We start from the raw sequence: 20,345 nt of genomic DNA, 5'->3' as shown, positions 1-20,345 counted from the left end.
TTTAGTTAAACTTAAATATCTATAGAGTTAAAACAATGTGCCTACATTGCTTTATGATGATGAACGTTCATCAGGTACTGGGATAGAATAGGCAGAGAAGAAAGTGGGCCAAATGTTTCACTGATCGTAATATTCAAATTTTCTCTCTGAATGCAGGCAGTTTGCATTGATCCTATTCGTGGGTAGAAACAGTCAATATTTTTGGTGGAGACCCTTCATCAAGACTTTAGTTGACTGATCATTTATACCTCAGATCCTGCCTGACTTGCTGAGTTCCTCTGACTTCTCTTTGTTTGCTTGATTCCAGCATCTGCAATATTGTATTTTTACTCATTAATCCTGTACATGCTATCAAGGATTCTTTGGCAGCACAGTGGCATACCTAGAAGAGCTGCTGCCTTACAGTTCCAATTATATGTATTCAATCTTAGCTTCTGGAGTCGAGTGTGCACATTTACTTAGAAATGGTTCCTAATTGTCTACCTTGATTATGCCAATTTTGATGCCTATTTATTAAATGTATACCATTCCATACCTTTCCTATCCAATTACTCTTGTAGCTTACTCACTTCGGCAAGTATGGAAGGAAGATGCACATGCGCACACACACTTGAAATCAAAGACTGATTTATTGCACTGGGAGCTCAACCTGTATGGTTTCCTGATGCTGACGTCAGGGCCCACGTCATCAGAGCACTGACCTCAGGTTGGCCTGAGTTCCCCATCTTCCCACCGTGCAGAGGTCACCTGGGATGATGGCCTGTGTCATTCCCCTAAGTCCATTCGGTTACCGCGTTTGTTGGTCATTTTGTGGGCCAGTTTGTGTCTCCATGTGCGGGTCACTACATGGGGGACGACCCCCCCCCCCCCCCAAAGAACCAGCGACTGGACCATTGTCCGTAGCCTTCACTGGCCTGCGTAGCAGGGGTGGAGTGGAGAATGGTTTGTCACAGTCCAGATATGCTGGTTTCAGGTTTCCTCCTTAACTGCCGATGTTGAGTTCAAAGGTGGAACTGTTGTCTCTAATGACCTTGTAGGGCCCCTCGTAAATTTGTTGCAATAGTGTTCTGTGTGCACCACTCCTCACGAACATGTACTGGCAAGTCTTTAGGTCCTTCAAGACACTATGCCAGGGTTGGCTGTGCAGTGGGAGTTTGCCGCAGGTTCATGCGGGTCACCACGGAGTCTTCCGGGTGTCTGTTGTGGGCCAGGAACTCCCCAGGGATGATTAAAGGTGCTCCGTAGACCATCTCCACCGTCAAGGCATTGAGGTCCTCCTTCGGCACAGTACAAATTCGCAACAGAACCCAAGGCAGTTTGTCCACCCAGTTGGGATCCTTGAGGTGGGCCATCAAGACTGCCTTGAGGTGCTTTGTGGAAGCGCTCCACCAACCTGTTTGCCTGTGAGTCATACGCCTTGGTATGGTGGAGCTGCATCCCCAGAAAGTTAGCCAGCGCCACCCAGAGACCAAAGGTGAATTGTGCCCTCCTGTTCGAGGTGATATCAGCCAGCGGGACCACATCGAGGAGCAGTCCACCATGGTTGAAGTATCTTGCCCTACGGCAAACTGGTAATGGCCCCACTAAGTCGATGTGTATGTGGCTGAATCTGTGCCACTCCAGCTCAAAAGTCTGTTGGGGGGGGGGTCTCTGGTGTGAACCTGCACTTTAGAGGACTGAAAGTTTGTGCAGGTCTTGGACCTCTGGCTGATCTATTGACGGAGGCCATGCCAGACCACTATTGACCATTATTTTAACAGTGATGTGGATGGCCTCAAACCTGGCGTCTCCATGCAGCTGGGATGATGGTGGGGCGTAAGCTGGTAGAAATGTCACACAGCAGTGCCAGGTTATCTACGACCGGAACTTCTTCCACCCTTAGATCGGAGATGGTTGTCCTGTAAGTGGGGATCTCAGGGTCTTGCTGCTGTGCTTTGGTGAGGACCACGTAATCAACCCCTTGGGACAGGGTGTGTATCAACTCAATCACGGGGCGTGACAGAACGTCGGCTACCATGTTGTTTTTCCCCCTGTGATATGTTGAACGTCTGTGGTAAATTTGGACAAGTGTCTCTGCTGTTGGGCAGACCTCTGGTCTGATACCTTATGGAAGGCAAAAGTCAGTGGCTTGTAGTCAGTGAACACCCTGAATTGCCGGAAAACCAACAGAAGTGTCTTACTGCCAGGTACAGTGTTAACAGCTCCCTGTTGAAAATGCTGTATTTAATTTCTTGGGGGTGGAGGTGCCTGCTGAGGAAAGCCAGGGGTTGCCACTGTCCCTCAATGAGTTCTAGCACTCTCCCTACCACTGTGCTGGAGACATCAACAGTTAGAATGGTAGATGCCTCTGGACTGGGGTGGACCAGGAGGATGGCATTGGCCAGGGCATCTTTGGCACTCTCGAATGCCTTGGAGCATTCCTCATCCCAAGCAATGTCTTTTGGCTTGCTGGTCATCAACTTGATGCATGCCGCTGCCAGAATTAAACTGCGGTAAAAGTTTATCATACCAGTGAATTCCTGCAGTACTTTTACTGTGCGTGGCTTAGCGAAGTGCTGGACCACCTCACCCTTTTTGGGGAGGGGTGTGGTTCCATGCCTGTTAATCCTGTGCCTAGGAAGTCGATGGTATCCAGTTCAAACTGGCACTTTGCAGGTTTGATGGTCAGCCCAAATTTGCTCATTAGGGCAGATGGGGTCCTGTCCCCCAATCTGTCCATATGCAGCAGTTGGACAGCGCTGAGAAAGCATGAAAGTGCTGGTTAGTAGCTCTTTGAGGGCTGTGTATTTGCCTTGCCCCGGAGGCTGCCGTAGGAAATCTACAGCCCTTGCTGCTGGGCCCTGATCGATGGCGCTCGCAATGTAGAAGTAGTGTATGACCTCAGCGGTGATATGGCGAAGCTGAACTATATAACCACTTACAGCATAGAACAGGCCAGTTCGGCCCTACTAGTCCATGCCGTAACAAATCCCCACCCTCCAAGTCCCACTGACCAGCACCTGGTCCATACCCCTCCAGTCCTCTCCTCTCCATGTAACTATCCAGTCTATCCTTAAATGTAACCAATGATCCCGCCTCAACCACGTCTGCCGGAAGCTCATTCCACATCCCTACCACCCTTTGCATAAAGAAATTTCCCCTCATGTTCCCCTTATAATTCTCCCCCTTCAACCTTAAACCATGCCCTCTAGTTTGAATCTCCCCCACTCTTAATTGAAAAAGCCTATCCACATTTACTTTGTCTGTCTCTTTTAAAATCTTAAACACCTCTATCAAGTCCCCCTCAATCTTCTACGCTCCAGAGAAAAAAGCCCTAGTCTACACAACCTTTCCCTGTAACTCAAACCTTGAAATCCTGTCAACATTCTCGTGAACCTTCTCTGCACTCTCTCTAATTTGTTTATATCTTTCCTATAATTTGGTGACCAAAACTGTACACAGTACTCCAAATTTGGCCTCACCAATGCCTTGTACAATTTCATCATAACCTCCCTACTCTTGAATTCAATACTCCAATTTATGAAGGCCAACATTCCAAATGCCTTCTTCACCACACCATCTACCTGAGTATCAGGCTTGAGGGTACTATTTACCATCACTCCTAAATCCCTTTGTTGCTCTGCACATCTCTATAGCCTACCATTTAATGCATATGACCTATTTTGATTTGCCTTTCCAAAATGTAACACCTCATTTATCTGTATTAAATTCCATCAGCCATTTCTCAGCCCACACCTCCAGCCTTACTAAATCACCTTTTAATCTACAGTAATCTTCCTCACTGTCCAGAACACCACCAATCTTTGTATCATCCACAAACTTGCTTACGCAACTCTCCACCCCTACTTCCAGATCGTTAATATATATAACAAATGATAGTGGACCCAGGACCGATCCCTGAGGAACTCCACTAGTCACCGGTCTCCAATCGGACAAACAATTTTCTACCACTACTCTCTGACACCTCCCATCCAACCATTTCTGAATCCATTTCACTACCTCCTTATTTATACCTAATGCCTCCACCTTTTTTCCTAACCTCTTGTGGGGAACTTTGTCAAAAGCTCGGCCTCCAATTGGACAAACAATTTTCTACCACTACTCTCTGACACCTCCCATCCAACCATTTCTGAATCCATTTCACTACCTCCTCATTTATACCTAATGCCTCCACCTTTTTTCCTAACCTCTTGTGGGGAACTTTGTCAAAAGCTTTACTAAAGTCTAAATAGACAACATCCACAGCTTTCCCGTCATCAACCTTTTTTGTAACCCCCTCGAAAAACTCAATCAGGTTTGTCAAGCATGATCTACCCCTGACAAAACCATGCTGATTACTCCCTATCAATCCCTGTACCTCCAAAATACCATCCCTCAGAACACTTTCCATCAACTTGCCCACCACAGACGTCAGACTCACGGGCCTATAATTCCCAGGTTTACATTTGGACCCTTTCTTAAACAGTGGAACCAGATGCGCAACCCTCCAATCCTTTGGCACTACCCCCGTGGCCAGTGACATCCTAAATATCTCTGTTAATGGCCCCACTATCTGTCCACAAGCCTCCCTGAGTGTCCTTGGGAATATTTTGTCCGGTCCCGGAGATTTATCCACCTTTATCTTTTTCAACACAGCCATCACTACCTCCTCGGTTATCCTTGTATGCTTCATGACCTCCCCACTATTTTTCTTTACTTCAACTGGTTCAATATTTTTTTCCCTAGTGAATACCGAGGCAAAGAAATCATTCAAAATTTCCCCCATTTCCTCTGACTTCTCACTCAGCCTACCCTCGCTATCTACAAGGGGTCCAATTTTATCCCTCACTAATCTTTTACTTTTAATGTACCTATAGAAACCTTTTGGATTTATTTTTACTCTGTCTGCCAAAGCCTCTTCGTGCCTTTTGTTGGCCTTTCTAATTTCTTTCTTAAGATTCCTTCTACACTCCTTGTAGTCCTCCTTCAAATTCTCAGCTCCCTGCTCTTTATACCTCTTGTACACCTCCCTTTTTCTCCTAACCAAATTTCCAATATTCTTCGAAAACCAAGCCTCCCTACGACTTCCAGCCTTTCCTTTGATCCTCACTGGGACATATCTGCTTTGTACCCTCAAAATTTCTTTTTTGAATATCCTCCATTTGTCATTTACATCTTTACCTGAAAATATCCTGTCCCACTCAATACTCCCCAAATCCCTTCTTATTCCTTCGAAATTTGCTCTTCTCCAATCCAGAACCTCAACTTTAGGCCCCTCTTTGCTCTTCCCTAAAACTAACCGAAAACTAACAGAGTTATGATCACTAGACCCAATTTGTTCTCCAACATTAATGTCCGATACCTGACCTAGCTCGTTCCCTAACAGGAGATCCAGTATTACACCGTCCAGAGTCGGTTCTTCTACTAATTGATTTAGAAAACAATCTTGAACACATTTAACGAACTCTAGCCCATCCAGCCCTCTAACTGTGTGGGTATCCCAATCAATGTGAGGGAAGTTAAATTCTCCCATGATCACTACCTTATGATTCTCACACATACACGTTATCTCCCTACAAATTTGTTCCTCTAATTCTCTTGGCCCATTTGGCGGTCTGTAATACACCCCTATTAGCACCCTCATGCCTCCTTCACCCCTCAATTCCACCCAAACAGCCTCACTGGACGATCCCTCCAGATCATCCTGCCACCTCACGGCAGTAATGTCCTCCTTAACAAGCAGAGCAACTCCCCTTTTTTTACCCCCTGATCTATCACATCTAAAACAAATGTATCCTGGAATATTAAGTTGCCAGTTTGCCCCTCCTGTAGCCAGGTCTCACTAATTGCCGCAATATCATGACCCCAAATTGAGCCTCTGCCTGCTTGAACCACATTGACGACTGCGATACCCAGAACATCTGATGCCTGAGCGAGACCGCATGGATGTTTGCTGGCTTCTCTTGTCATCTTCGGGTCCAACTTCTGGTTGGACTTGTTGGGGTCACCAATGTAGCATACGTGCTACGACGAGTATGGAAGGAAGACACACACGCTAAGAGTCTGAATTGAAGACTAATTTATTGCACTGGCAGCTTTGCTTATATGGGCCCCTGGCGCGCTGACATCAGGACCCCACGTCATCAGAGTGCTGACCTCTGGATGGCTGCCATTCCCGCCAGAGATCCCAGTCTTCCCACCGTGCGTAGGTCACCTGGGTTGACAGCCGGTGTCAACCCCAGGTCCGTGTGGTCGGTCGCCATGTATGTCGACCATTGTGTCTCCATGCACGGGCCGCTCCACTCTATCCAAATGCCTTTTAAATGTTGTATCTCTCTCCACCTGTGACAGCTCATTGCATGTGTCTGGAAAAACCTGCCCCTCAGATCTCTTAACTATCTTTCCTCTTACCTTAAACCTGTGTTGTCCAATTCTAGATCCTCTGGCCTGGGAAAAAGATGGCTATCTATTGCAAACACCAATGTTACTGACACCAATCTCTGCTGCAACATTTAATTGAATTGCAGCTGTCTCCTTAAATCTATTTCAGTGGTAGACAAATAGACATCACTTGTCGCTCTCTCACTCACTCCCCGTCTCTCTAAAAAGCACTCTTCTACCACAACGCTCCACCACCTATCACCAAACCAAATTTGGATCTAGTTTACCAATGTGCCTCTGATCTCTTGTCCTGGACCAACTTACAATGTGGGATTGCATCAAAAGCATTTCTCTGTTCTCGCTCTCACATCCTAAAGGTGTGTGGGTTTGTAGGTTAATTGTCTCTAATCTGTGGGGAATTGAGTGGGGAATGAGATCCCTATGTGAGCTGGGACAAACTTGTTGGCTGGTAAGTCATTCTTTTCCCCTCTTTCTTCTTTGGCTTGGCTTCGCGGACGAAGATTTATGGAGCGGGTAAAAGTCCACGTCAGCTGCAGGCTCGATTGTGGCTGACAAGTCTGATGCGGGACAGGCAGACACGGTTGCAGGGGAAAATTGGTTGGTTGGGGTTGGGTGTTGGGTTTTTCCTCCTTTGTCCTTTGTCAGTGAGGTGGGCTCTGCAGTCTTCTTCAAAGGAGGTTGCTGCCCGCCGAACTGTGAGGCGCCAAGATGCACGGTTTGAGGCGATATCAGCCCACTGGCGGTGGTCAATGTGGCAGGCACCAAGAGCTTTCTTTAGGCAGTCCTTGTACCTCTTCTTTGGTGCACCTCTGTCACGGTGGCCAGTGGAGTGCTCGCCAAATAACACAATCTTGGGAAGGCGATGGTCCTCCATTCTGGAGACGTGACCCACCCAGCGCAGCTGGATCTTCAGCAGCGTGGACTCGATGTCATTCGTTTTTGCCATGAGGAAATGCGGAAGAGGTGAAGATTGTTTGCTGACTAATATCTTATCTATAATGCATACATTGATATAATGAGAAACTTAAAACCCATCATTAGAACTTTCACAATCTGATCCCATTATTTATTTTCCATAATGTTCAGCTACAAACATATTTCTAAAAATACATGGTTGAAATTACAAATTAAAGTAGTTTACAAAGCTCATTTAAATGTACGTAAATAAATTCACAAACATTTTATACATCTCTCCTTCTGAATCTTTTAACTCAAGAAGTCGGAGCAGGAATGGGCCATCTGGGCTATTGAGCCTGCTCTGCTATTCATCAAAATCATAGTTGATCTGGCTGTGGACTCTGTGCCACTTACCCATCTTTTCTCTGTAACCAGTATTTTCTCTCCTCTGCAGTGTGTCTGAAATATTTAATGAGGCAGCTGCAAATGCTTCCTAGAGAATTCCACAGATTTACTGCTCTCTGAGAAAACCAGTTCCTCCTCATCTGTTTTAACTTCAAGATTCAGAAAAGTAGCTTTATGTCCCTCAGTTCTACTCTCACATCCAAGTTTAGATCAATTGTCAGATTAAATACAACCCTGAGATTTTTTTTTCCCTGTGGGGCAGGCAGAATTTCTACTTTTTGGTAGTGCAAAATAAAAATTGTACTCAAGAAAAGATGCATGTACAAAAGAGAGAAATGTAAACAAGAAGGCAGTGCCAATAAACTGTGCAATACAGAAAATAAATATTCAATAAATTATATATAATACAAGAGTCCTAAAATGATTCTCTTATTGAGTTTGTCTAGGTTTCTGATTATGGAGGGGCCTATACCTCTTTCCTGATGGCAGCTGCGAGAACAAAGCATGACCTGGGTGGTGTGGATCCTTGATGGTTGCTACTGCTCTCTGACAGCAGTGTTCCGTGTAGGTTTTCTTGATGGTGGAAAGAGTTTTACATGTGATGTAATGGACTGTGACCAGTACCTTTTGTAGGGCTTTCTGCTCGGACAATTGTCCTGCTGTCTATAAATTTACAACCTGACCATGAATAGATGACACTAGGTTACCATATCCTGAACACACCACTGAGTACAGTCAAAGATTCAGATATTTGAGGTTAGCCTCAACCATGCACTTCTGTGCAAAGTGTGATCTGCCTTTATTTCAGTACCTGTCCCACATTAGACCAGTTATGATGGTGTACAGATTTGGTGTGATCAGGCAAGGTATAATAGATCTAAATATGTATTCTCAAATGTTGGTACACTACTTCAGAATTATAGACAATTATAATGCAAGAGTCTGCTATCTATTCCATTACTTTATGAAGTGACTAGTTTAATCCTACATTCTTGCTCAATCTACAGGTTGCATAATGGCCCTCATTTGTAAAGGCAACTTTTAATTCTGGTAACAACATTCTGAAATCTTGTTGCACTACAATGTCTTTTTCCTTTTTGTAGTTGTCTTGAGTTTCTGGATTTGCGTTACCAAGTTGCTACCTGAAGAGGAGGGGAAAAATGTTTTTTTTGTCAAATCTTAAAATCTGTCAATCAAATTTTTTGTGACTATAGTGCACAAGTTAGCCTTAAACGAAAAGGTCTTTGGATTTTTTTAGACAAAAAGTATCTACGAAAGAGGACGATGGAATAGATACTTAACATCCCGTGGTTTGACAGTGGATCTGAGCAGTAAGTTGCAACATTGTCCATGTACAAGGAAGCTTTGACCTTGATGCTTGTCATCTGGGATTGGCACCTTTGTACATTTTTTCTAATGGATTTGGTAAAAACTTTATAGACACAAAATAAAGGAGAGAGGACAATCTTGCCTTGTGCTAAATTTGATTATAAGCTCTCTGTTTCTCACCCATTGATTAGAACTGAGGTACAGATATCTGTGTAGTGCAGTCATTTACAATTGAGGATACCCATTCCCAATTTGGAGAGCACATCTCTCCTATTCCTGTTTGATGTTCTTTCAAAGGCTTGGTACAAGGTGACTAGAAAAGTTCTTTTTCACGTTGCCCAAAGTTCCCTCCCCATATATAGATGATCATAAAAATTTCTTTGGTACAAAGCTGTCAGAAATCATTTTGTGTGAGGCCCATGCCTGGTCAGGTGACACTGGGCCAGAGTTCACTTGCCTTGGTTTGCATTGTCATTGGATAAGTTGAGCAGTAAGGTGCATTGTCAATTTATTTTCTATTTTCCCTTTTTTTCCTGCTTGTAGGTGAGATGATGATACTGGTCATCATAGATTCTGATTAGTTGCCAGCTAGATGCATAAAGATGCATATCTACTGCAGGACTAGGTTGATCTTCTAGGAGTTGGATTTGTCTTGAAGATGCAGGTAAGCTGTGTCAGTCAGAGTTGAAGGGTAGTCAGTATCCTGCTTATTTTCATTTGGATGTTCTAGGAGTCTCTCATTTATTGTTTTCAAATCTTGTAGCCTGGGATCTGAGGATCTGCAAATCCTTCCATATATCAAGGCTTAAGGATGCTACTGAATTAGCCTCTTCCTTAAAGCTACTGCTGAGTTACCTCTGTGTGAACCTAGTGGAAGGAGATCCACTAGCATGAAGAAGCCACATCTTTCTTCAAGGAGTGGACTCCAGAAGATGATCTTGGAGGATTGAGGCAAAGACTGGTACTTGCTGGCTCTTAACTTGGATCACTTCAGCATCCAGCCATGTCGATTGCACCAGGATTCCGCATAATTTTCTGGAGATGTCACCATTCCTACTAACTCTCCTTGCTTTGAGAACACCTTTTAAGGATGGAAAACCTCTGACATTCACCTTGATTCTTTCACACCAATGCTTTGGGGGAATTAAGGATGGATCTCACAGATTCTGCAAAATGCACATATCTTTTTTAAAAGGTCCATGTTGCTTCTGAAGCTACCAATTTCCTGTTTAGCTTTCTATACCCCTGCCAGCTTTCTGCTCTTCCTGACTATGACTAGCAGCCAGTAGAAGATGATCTGTATAGGACCCCTGAAAGAGAGCAGTATTACCATGCAGATCATGATCAGGAATTTTACCAAAAATCTTTTAGGCTGCACCATTTCATCAGATGCAAGGATCGACAATGAGATAGACAACAGACTCGCCAAGGCAAATAGCGCCTTTGGAAGACTACACAAAAGAGTCTGGAAAAACAACCAACTGAAAAACCTCACAAAGATAAGCGTAGACAGAGCCGTTGTCATACCCACACTCCTGTTCAGCTCCGAATCATGGGTCCTCTACCGGCATCACCTACGGCTCCTAGAACGCTTCCACCAGCGTTGTCTCCGCTCCATCCTCAACATCCATTGGAGCGCTTTCATCCCTAACGTCGAAGTACTCGAGATGGCAGAGGTCGACAGCATCGAGTCCACGCTGCTGAAGATCCAGCTGCGCTGGGTGGGTCACATCTCCAGAATGGAGGACCATCGCCTTCCCAAGATCATGTTATATGGCGAGCTCTCCACTGGCCACCGTGACTGAGGTGCACCAAAGAAAAGGTACAAGGACTGCCTAAAGAAATCTCTTGGTGCCTGCCACATTGACCACCGCCATTGGGCTGATATCGCCTCAAACCGTGCATCTTGGCGCCTCACAGTTTGGCGGGCAGCAACCTCCTTTGAAGAAGACCGCAGAGCCCACCTCACTGACAAAAGGCAAAGGAGGAAAAACCCAACACCCAACCCCAACCAGCCAATTTTCCCCTGCAGCCGCTGCAACCGTGTCTGCCTGTCCCGCATCGGACTTGTCAGCCACAAACGAGCCTGCAGCTGACGTGGACTTTTACCCCCTCCATAAATCTTCGTCCGCGAAGCCAAGCCAAAGAAGAAAAAAAGATTAGACAGGAGATGATCAAGTCCGAAGTGATTCAAGAGTGAGGCGAGTGTGCTAGAAAGTGCTTTTAGATTAGCTTTAGAATTGTTTTTTTTTAAATCAGGTAGAAGAGGTAAATGTGGATGACCACTTTTGAAGTAGTATTGGCAATGTCAGGTACACGATCCAACAACAGGGACACTTTTAATATCAAATAAAAGACTACCTGTTTTTTCTTGCTCCTGATGAAGTGCTCAGGGCCAAAGTGTGAGTTATCTTTAACTTACTGTGTGACCCACTGAGTTTCTCCAGCACATTTATGTATTTCATCTGTAGATAATGTTTAACATAGTGACTTTGGTGATGCCAAATTAAGATATTGTGCTGCCTGCTATAAAGTATGTGTGGTTGAGTCATAACATGTAATTTAGTTTTTTCCCCCAACTACAAAAGAATTTTAAAATGGTGACTAATGTGGGGACATGTGTATTTGAGTCATAATTAGGGCAGCTGTTTCATCTACTAATGTGATAGCAATGTCTTTCAGCTTGTAGCTCTCCTTTAATGGTAAAATAGTCCTAATGAGGCAGATGACTGGTGATTGGCTTGGCCTGAAGTAAAGTGCAGCCTACTCCAATGCATCTTTTGATGTGGCTGTTGTCATCTGCCATTGGCTCGTTTCTTTTGTCAAGCTGCAGTCGGCAAGAAGTGGTTCCTGTTCCTATTCTAAGTGTATATAATGTGTGGGAGTCATTCTGACAAATGCCTACTCTTTGCTACTGCACTGTTGAGTCCTGATACACAACTTTTCATATTCAGTGACTGATTTGAACCAACAAAATTTTAATAAATATTAATTAATTCACAGCAGAATTAATCTTTGTCTATTTTTAAATTTTTTGGGGAGAAATCATCATTTTAAGCCACTAACATTATTTTTTGTTTTCAAAAAATGTAGCTGTACTAAATTTCAAAGGTAAAGCGTGTATGAACTCTTGTGTGCACAAAGTTGTGCATAAGCAGATGTGAGTGGGTGCAACGTTATTGCAAACCAAACTGCTCATTAATTTGAACAATCGCTAGTATGATGCCCTCGTAGGGAAAAAAGGCAAGTTTATGAAAGGTGATGGATAAAGCTGAGTCCTGTTTAGTTTGTGATATGTTTCCATCAAGTGCTTCATATTTATAACAGTAGACAGATACAGTATCTTTTATCTGAAGCCCTTGGGACCAGACACTTCAGAATTCGGAAGTTTTTGGATAATACTAACGGCAGTACATTAAGTAATTGCGCTGATTTCAGATTTGCGCAAAACAAAGACACTCCAACTAGAAGGGTCACTGGATGGGTGTGGGGATGGGGGTATTTGTAGCAGCACTCGGGTGGTGATGCTTTAAGTTTTTCCTGATGACTTGGTAAAATTAGTTAGCAATAAGTGATCAATGAAGTCGAAGTTCAGCTGAAGTGCTGAATTATTAGAATAGTGAAGGAATATTAAAAGCACACTCTGTGTTTGAGGTTAAAAGGAGGAAAAAATATTCAGAATTATCGCTCCTGCTTGTGCGTGTATTCTCAGTAAGTATGTGATCGGTTTCCTGCTTTATAAAATGACCGACTGTAGTGTATTGTGAAATGAGACTTTCATAATAATGGCCAGAAGATCAAGGATCAGAACTGTTACAGGGATGAAGGCAAGATGAAATTACTGGCAAATGCACACACAAAACTCTCTGATACTCCTTTGCATACAATTTTATCATGTAGAAGTGAATAGTTGAGATGCAATGAAAAATATCAATATAATTGAAGAATGATACTTAAACATTGTTTTGTATCAAATCGCGTTAATGCTTTTGTTAGATGATCATTTAGATGTTACTGGATATCAAAAGCAGCTAAACATTCGAACATCATTTGCTATTTGTATTCCTACTAATTTTAATTGTGTCTGTATCCTTCACGAAACTTTAATGAAATATATTTTTTCAGATATTGCAAAGTTTCTATGACCAAGGGTTAAATAATTTACAAGCTTTAAAGCTTTTAATATTGCTAACAGTTTTACTGTTTTGAGCAGGTCATTGTATATTTTCAGCTGCATACTGATGTGGTGCAGTAACTTTAAGTGAAGAAGATGGATGCTATAGGATTATTAAAATAAGTAGGTCATCTACCAGGTTGTTAATCATGGAGATTTTAGACCAAAGTTTTGTTTTCAGTACAGTGTATGAGATGGTTGTGGAAATCAGGCCAAGCAATTGACATAATTATTTTGTAACAATCAGTAGCGTATATTTCAGTGTATAAGTCTAGTTGTGAAACTCTTAATAATTTCTCAAAAAGGAAGAGGTCAACTTGTTTGCTGGATATACTTTTGAGACCTTAAATTTATCAAAAAAACCAGATTGACATTGATTCGACATACAAGTCGATGCAGGAAGCACCTCCCCTCTGCTGGCACTGCTGGTCCCCGACACCTACCCACCGATGGGCGCCGCCATAGCTGCTTCTGCCTGGTAGGCCGAGGTTCCTGCTCCTGCTGGTAACACGATGTCGCTGCTCCAGCTCCGTGGATTGTTGCTGCTGCTGCCTGGTAGGCAGAGGGTTTTTTAAAAACTTACTTAATTTATAACTTTGTTACTTGCGATTAGGGTGTTTTAATAATTTTTTTAGGTTGTTCCTGGGAGGCCCGGACAGCCCAAAAATGGGGGTCAACTTGTACGCTGAATAGAACATAAGACCATTAAAATGAGGCTTAAAAAAAGGTAGAATTGTCCTATCTGCCGGTCAACTTGTATGCCAAAATATACGGTACATAAAAATCCAGACAATGGTTAGTACCGATATAATGATAGATTCGTGTGCTTGACAAAAACCTTGGTCAAATATCTTCAAAGATAAAAGGGATGTAGCAAGGCAGAAAGTTTAAAAAATTCCAAAGCACTGTACCTTGGAAACACAATTATCAGTGAATATCAATTAAATTCAGTGAAATATTACAAGGATGAGGCTAACTGAAGGATGCAAAGCTGGATTTCTCCAGCATTTCAGTGTAATTGCAGTATATTCGGAAGCCATTGAATGATTTCAAAACATTTGGGTAGTACATTAAAAGTCCAAAATTCCAGATGCCAGAAATACAGACCACCTGAGAATCCAGACGTCTCAAACTTTTTAAATTTAGCAGGCTTTTGTGTAAGCACCATAGATGCACAGAAATCGTGGAAATGAACAAATAATTTTTTTTTGTACTTTGTATTTTATATGGAAAAAATCTTTCATTCATAAACTGTCAACATTTAACTGTTCATCTCTATTATCCTTAAATTTGAATTTTAAACATGCTGCCCGAGAATCCAAAAATCCAGACGGACCCAATCCCTGATCAGTCCAGGCATTAGGACTTTTACTGTATTTTAAAACTAAGGCAATGGTTAACTGAAATAAGACCATAGAACAATACAGCACAGAAGCAGGCTCCTTTGGCCCTTCTAATTTGTGCTGAACCATTTTCTAGCCTCGTCCCACTGACTTGCCCTCAATACCTCTCCCATCCATGTCCAAATTCTTTTTAAATATTAAAATTGAGCCTGCATTCACCACTTCAGCTGGCAGCTCGTTCCACCCTCCCATCACTCTGCAAAGTTCTCTCTTGTATTTTTTCCCCCCACCAAACCTTTCGACTTTCACCCTTAACCCACTTCCTCTGGTTTGTATCTTGCCTACCCTCAGTGGAAAAAGAAATTTATTCTGCCTATCTTCTCCTAATTTTAAATATCTCTAACAAATCTCCCCTCATTTGTCTACTTTCCAGGGAATAAAGTCCTCACTTGTTTAACCTTTCCCTATAACTGTTCCTGAAGTTTGGGTGACATCCTAATAAATCTTCTCTGCACTCTTTCTATCTTATTGATATCTTTCATGTAGTTAGGTAACCAAAACTGCACGCAGTACTCCTAATTTGGCCTCAACAAAGTCTTATACACCTTTACCATAACATCTCAGCTACTATACTCAATACTTTGATTTATGAAGGCCAAGATGCCAAAAGCTCTTAAAACACCTTCCAATAATTTACCTACTACTGACGTTTGGCTCACCGGCCTATAATTTCTAAGGTTACCTTTGGTGACTTTTTTTAAACAACAACATGAGCTGCCCGCTAATCCTTCTGTGCCAGTTTCCTGAGTGAATACTGATGCTTTTAAAATAAATAAATAAATTAAAATCTTCCCCCATCTCTTGGCTCCATACATAGCTGACCTCTCTGATCTTCTAGGGGACCAATTTTGATATATCCAGAGAAACACTGGGGATTTTCCTTTATATTGTCTTCCAAAACAACTCATGATCTGAACCAGATCCCCAATATCCCTCAAAAACCAAGATAACTTTGCCTTTGTTCTTGACAGGAACATACAAACTCTGAACTCTCAAAATTTCGCCTTTGATGGTCTTCCACGTACCTCGCACATCCTTGTCTGAAAACAACATCCTTGATCCGTTCTTATTTTCTCAAAACTGGCCTTTCTCCAATTTAGAATCTCAACCCGAGATCCAGACCTATTCTTCATAATTAACTTGAAACTAATGGTATTGTGATCACTGGACCCAAGATGTTCTCCTAAATATACTTCTGTCACCTGTTCTGTCTCTTTCCCTTTATAGCAGATCCAGTATTGCACTCTCTCTAGTTGGTACCTCTCTACAGGATATATTGATTTAGAAAACTATTTTCTGAACACATTTGACAAACTCCAAGCCATCCAGCCCTTTTTACTGTATGGGAGTCCAGTCAATATGTGAAAGTTAAAATCTCTTACTATCACAACTTTAAGTTTCTTGCCATCTTTCTACAGATATGCTCCTCCAATTCTTGTTGATTATTGGGTTGTCATGCTTTTCCTGTTCCTCAGCTCCACACTCATATAGCCTCAGTAGATGAGCACACTGGTCTGTCCTTCCTGAGCACAGTTGGGATATTTTTCCCTGATGAGAAACCTGAAGTTCCCTCTTTTTTTTTCTAACATACAAACTACAGCATCACAACACACAAAATGCACGCAGAGCTACAACCAAAAACCACGTGGAAAAAACCTGAGAAGCAATAATCACGATTGCCTATCTATCTTCTTCTTTGGCTTGGCTTCACGGACGAAGATTTATGGAGGAGGTAAATGTCCACGTCAGCTGCAGGCTCGTTTGTGGCTGACAAGTCCGATGCGGGACAGGCAGACACGGTTGCAGCGGTTGCAGGAGAAAATTGGTTGGTTGGGGTTGGGTGTTGGGTTTTTCCTCCTTTGCCTTTTGTCAGTGAGGTGGGCTCTGCGGTCTTCTTCAAAGGAGGTTGCTGCCCGCCAAACTGTGAGGCGCCAAGATGCACGGTTTGAGGCGATATCAGCCCACTGGCGGTGGTCAATGTGGCAGGCACCAAGAGATTTCTTTAGGCAGTCCTTGTACCTTTTCTTTGGTGCACCTCTGTCACGGTGGCCAGTGGAGAGCTCGCCATATAACATGATCTTGGGAAGGCGATGGTCCTCCATTCTGGAGACGTGACCCACCCAGCGCAGCTGGATATTCAGCAGCGTGGACTCGATGCTGTCGACCTCTGCCATCTCGAGTACTTCGACGTTAGGGTTGAAAGCGCTCCAATGAATGTTGAGGATGGAGCGGAGACAACGCTGGTGGAAGCGTTCTAGGAGCCGTAGGTGATGCCGGTAAAGGACCCATGATTCGGAGCCGAACAGGAGTGTGGGTATGACAACGGCTCTGTCTACGCTTATCTTTGTGAGGTTTTTCAGTTGGTTGTTTTTCCAGACTCTTTTGTGTAGTCTTCCAAAGGCGCTATTTGCCTTGGCGAGTCTGTGTCTATCTCATTGTCGATCCTTGCATCTGATGAAATGGTGCAGCCGAGATAGGTAAACTGGTTGACCGTTTTGAGTTTTGTGTGCCCGATTGAGATGTGGGGGGGCTGGTAGTCATGGTGGGGAGCTGGCTGATGGAGGACCTCAGTTTTCTTCAGGCTGACTTCCAGGCCAAACATTTTGGCAGTTTCCGCAAAACAGGACGTCAAGCGCTGAAGAGCTGGCTCTGAATGGGCAACTAAAGCGGCATCATCTGCAAAGAGTAGTTCACGGACAAGTTGCTCTTGTGTCTTGGTGTGAGCTTGCAGGTGCATCAGATTGAAGAGACTGCCATCCGTGCGGTACCGGATGTAAACAGCGTCTTCATTGTTGAGATCTTTCATGGCTTGGTTCAGCATCATGCTGAAGAAGATTGAAAAGAGGGTTGGTGTGAGAACACAGCCTTGCTTCATGCCATTGTTAATGGAGAAGGGTTCAGAGAGCTCATTGCTGTATCTGACCCGACCTTGTTGGTTTTCGTGCAGTTGGATAACCATGTTCCTTAACTGCCTATCTATAACACAGTATTAAACGTCAAATTAAAACGCTATTTTCATGATCAACCACACATGTGCTCCATGGTTGGAGGGTGGGGAGTGGATTTGAAGCCCTCCCTCCTGCACTATGACTCTAGCCAAGTGTTAAAATTTCAGATTTATTTTCAGAGTACATGCATGACATCACATACAACCCTGAGATTCCCATTTTCTGTGGGCATGGCAGAATTACCACTAATTGGTAATGCAAAAAAATAAACTGTACACAGTGTAAATGTAAACAGAATACAAATGCAAACAAACTCTGCAATACAGAGAAAACAAAGAAAATCAACAAAGTTCACAAGCCCTTAAATGAGTCTCTGATTTGAGTTCGTCGTTGAGTCTGATGGTGGAGTTGTAGCAGCTGTACCTGAACCTGGTTGTGCAAGTCTTGTGACACCTATACTTCTTTCCTGATGGCAGCAGCAAGAACAGTGTGTGTGCTGGGTGGTGAGGGTCTTTGATTGCTGCTGCTCTCTGATGGCAGTGTTTCCTGTAGATGTGCTCTATAGGGGGGAGGGTTTGTCTGTGATGTCCTGGGCTGTATCCACTAACTTTTGAAGGCCTTTATCCTCAGGAGTATTGATGTCCCCATACCAGACTGTGATGCAGCTGGTCACCACACTTTCCACCACACATCTCTGTAGAAATTTGCTAGGATTTATGATGTCATACCAAACCTCTGAAAACTCCTGAGGAAGTAGAGGCGCTGACATGCTTCTTCATGATGCCATTGGTGTATTGGGTCAAGGAAAGATCCTCTGAGGTAGTGACTCCCAAGAACTTAAATTTTCTTACCTTCTCCACCTCTGATCCCTCAATGATCACTGGATTGTCTACCTCTGGCTTTCCTTTCTTGAAGTCACTAATCAGCGCCTTAGTTTTTGTGACATTGAATGCAAAATTGTTGTGGTGCACCCATTCAGCCAAGTTTTCAATTTCCATTTTGTGAAACAAATCTGCCATTTACTAATAATAGTTTTCTGATCTGGGACCTGCTCAAAGCATATTTCAGGGGACAAATTGTATCCTATACAAAGAACCTTAAGAGGGAACAGTTTGGAAAAAGATATTAAAGAATTAGGAAAAAAAATATCAAAGAACAGGACTACAAGAAGAATACAGATTACTGGAAAATAAAAAGCTAAGATACAATACAAACAGGACAGAAAAATAACTATTTTAAAAACTAAAGAACAATACTGTGAGTTAGGTGAATGGGTGTGCAAAGTTTTGCTTGGCAGATTAAAACAGGAGTCATCGAGAATGATTAATGCTGAAAGAGGCTTGGGGATAGAACACCTTGTGCAGAGTCATTTTCCTTCTCTTAGACACCTCTTACTTGCTCCTCCCACAGAAATCCAGTAAAACTCATCAAACCATTGTGTCATGCACTAGCTCTGAACTTGTCTCTTCTGTTCATCTTTCTTGAAAGGCCTCCATATTCATTGTTTCCCAAATCCATATTGCGTAGTTCTACTTACTACCCAAGATCCACAAACCTTGTTGCCCCAGCAGACCCATCATGTCTGCATTCTCTTGCCCCAAACTGGTATCCACCAACCTCAACTCTATTTTGTCCCCTGGTCCAGTCTCCTCCCCCCCCCCCCCCAACCCATATCTGTGATACTTCACATGCCCTTCATCACTTCAACAGCTTCCAGCTCCCTGAAGTTGACTGCCTCATCTTTCCAATCACTATACGCCTCCATTCCCCATACTGAAAGCCTCAAAGCCCTTCATTTCTTTCTCAACAACAGATCCAACTAGTCCTGCTCCACCCCCACCCTCCTCTGGCTGGCTGAACTTGTCCTCACCACTGTTCCTTCTAAGCTGTTTGCAGGCACACACATATTTTGCAACCAGTGCACAAAGGAAATTAATGTGCACACAAAAGGTTAGTTACCTAAAATAATGGTAGTAATTGATAATGCAATCATACTTGTATTATATTAAAACATAACAAAAATGCCAAAATTATCTTGAAACAATTTCAAGTTTACATTTGAACAAGCATTCCGTGCACACATACTTTTGTCTCAGGAAAAAATTTGCAGAAAGGATTTTTATGCCCACTGACTATTAAAGATTGGAGGGAAAATTGGACCTCACCTTCAATAACTTCTCCTTTGACTCATCCCATGTTCTCAAAGTCAAAGGGGTATCCATGGGTACGTGGATGGACCCCAGTTACGCCTGCCTTTTTATTGGTTACATGAACCAATCCATACTACAAGCCTACACAGGCAAGGCTCCTCAACTCTTCCTCTGCTACATCGACGACTATTTTGGTGATGCCTCATGCACCCATGATGAGCTCATTGACTTCATCCACTTTTCTCCCAACTTCCACCCTGACCTCAAATTCACTTGTCCATCTCTAGCAATCCTTTCTCAATCTCTTTGTCTTCATCTTGGGGGACAAATTCTCGACATACATCTTCTACAAACTCACCATCTCCCACAGCTACATCGACTACACCTCTTCACACCCAGTCTCCTGGAAGTATTCCATTCCTCTCAATTCCTCTGTCACATCTGCCCTGAGGGTGAGGTCTTCCATGTCAGATCATCTGTGATATCCTACTGGAAAAAAAACATGTTTTTTTTCTGCACCACCCTCAACACCACCCTCACCTATATATCCTCCATTATCCGCACATCTGCTCTCGCCCCCTCCATCCCTATGCACAACAAAGGCTGGATTTCCCTTGTCCTGACCTACCACCCCACATCTCTGCATCCACATATCGTC

The 20,345-nt window shown here is 43.2% G+C and overlaps 1 protein-coding gene across 1 annotated transcript in view; it reads left to right on the top strand.

Moving 5' to 3' along the window:
- LOC138752866 (uncharacterized) overlaps positions 1-20,345 on the top strand; it is a 71,733-nt gene that overhangs the window by 20,657 nt on the left and 30,731 nt on the right. The gene's annotated exons all lie outside the window — the stretch shown is intronic.

Source organism: Narcine bancroftii, chromosome 2 (genome assembly GCF_036971445.1).
Source record: "Narcine bancroftii isolate sNarBan1 chromosome 2, sNarBan1.hap1, whole genome shotgun sequence".
Lineage (NCBI taxonomy): Eukaryota > Metazoa > Chordata > Chondrichthyes > Torpediniformes > Narcinidae > Narcine > Narcine bancroftii.
This window is presented reverse-complemented; position numbering and strand designations above follow the sequence as displayed.